Here is a 2,147-nt window from a genome sequence, read left to right on the forward strand (position 1 = left end):
AGGGTGCTATAATAAAGCCCTCACCCTACCAGATTTTGTTATATATAATAATTTCAAGTTGTGTATTCAAATTTCACTTAAGTATATGGTACCTAAGAGTTTTAGCATACTTCAGGAGACTGCTAGTGACAAACAGCATTTGAATGATTGCTCAAATCTTTATAGAAAACTTTGTGGTAAATTAGTTTCAGTAAATCAAGAATATCAAAGTTCATAAACTGCAAAGTATTTCCTCCTGTTAGGGTAGCTTCCCAAATGGTGGATTTAAGCTTTCATCAGAAATTAATAGAAAACAGGCCATTAATTCTTCAATTTAAATTCTATGCTGGGGGCACCAGGCTGGCTCAGTAGAGCATGCAACTCTTGAACTCTGGGTTCTAAGTTTGAGCCCCATGTTGGGTCTAGAGATTACTTTCTTTCTTTTTTTAGAGATTACTTTTTTTTTTTTTAAAGGTAATTTCTATGCTGTTTAAGTAGCGACTGCTTCATAATAACTTTATGCTCCCAACCATTCCTGGAGTAGACTTTGATTCTAGATAAACGATTTCTACCTAAGGAATCCAGTGTTTTGGAGAATTGGAAAGGTTGAGAATTTCTCCCCAATAACAGATTATTTTCTGGCTTCACATTCCCCAATGTTCTATCAAGATAACTACATCAACATTTAAAACTCTGACTCAAGGCCTTTTTTCCCCCATATGGCTGTTACTTGGTTGTATCATAAACTGGGACTTAATTCCTACAGTATAGCCTTATAAGGGAAATCCAATTCAGAACCATCTGCCATGATTTATTCCCTGAAAATTCTTGTAGGCTCACCACTCCTTATCACTGCTGCACCCAACTTCTAGGAATGTTCAAATCACCCAGCTAGAAAAGCACACCCTAGGAAGATTACTATACACCCTGCCCCCCTACCCCAGCCCCTGCCAAATTCAACCATTAACAGAACTTTTAGGCCCACTTGCTATTTTATTTTACACTCTGAATGGTAAATTACAGTACATTCTAACCCCTATTTAGGAAACTAAACCCTTCGGAGAGTAAGCAGCTTTCCAACTACCTTGCCTTGGTTGTCAACAAAGCCCAACATTTTCTCCAAGCATAATGTGGTTGGAGGTCCACAGTGATCCCCACCTCCTGCTAATTATATCCTTGTGTATTCCCCTCCCATACTGTAGCAGGATGGTACAATGGTTGGTCTGTGTGACCAACAGAATGTGGCAGAAGTAAATGGTATGTTGCTTCTGAAGACAGGTCATACAAGAGTATGGTGTCTACTTACTTTCTTGAATCATTTGCTCTAGAGGAAGGCAGGCACCACTTGTCACCCAGGCAGTCTTATGGAGACACCCATACAGTGAAAAACTGAGTCCCTTCAGTGACTCAGTGGAGCGAGTCATCTTAGAGGCTGCTTCTCCAGCCTTAGTCAAGCCTTCAATGATGCGACCCTGGCCGAGTTTCACTGCAACCTGATGATACCGCAAGCCAGAACCACCCAGCTGGGATGCTCTTGGATTACTGACTTAGAAAACTGTGGGTGACTATACACATTAGTGATTAGGCTGCTAAATTTTGGGATGATGGGCTACACAACGATAACTGTGACATATGGGGCAAAGATCACCCCTGTTCCCTGAATAAGCAAAATTCTAATTACAACTTCTAAGACAATGAATATAGTTAAACGACAACATTTTAAATTTGTTTTTGGTATTCAGAAAAAAATTTAAGTAATTCCCAAAACTCAATGACTAAACTCCTTCATAACAAAAAAAATTTTAAATATACATTACCCGTAGTCAATGCACACTACTGATTAGACCATAGCTTAAAAGTGTCAGTTGTTTTCAACAACTACATTTAAAACTTCACAACTTAAGTAAGACCTCTCCTTGGATCTTACTTTTTCTCTCGAGACGGAACTGCAGAAAGTCAGCAGTATTTCTAGCAAGTTCCAAAAGGTCTGAATTAGGAGGCCTTGATTGCCCTTGGCCTATTTTAATGTTTTAAGTTAGATCTTAAAGATATGTGAAAGTAAATAAAAGAGTATGGCCAAAAGTAAACAATGACTAGTAAAACTGCTGATCTCAGTATTCAACACAGTACAGGGTTTTCTTTGACATTTATCAGACATCACAGATTAC

This window comes from Leopardus geoffroyi, chromosome C2 (genome assembly GCF_018350155.1).
Source record: "Leopardus geoffroyi isolate Oge1 chromosome C2, O.geoffroyi_Oge1_pat1.0, whole genome shotgun sequence".
NCBI lineage: Eukaryota > Metazoa > Chordata > Mammalia > Carnivora > Felidae > Leopardus > Leopardus geoffroyi.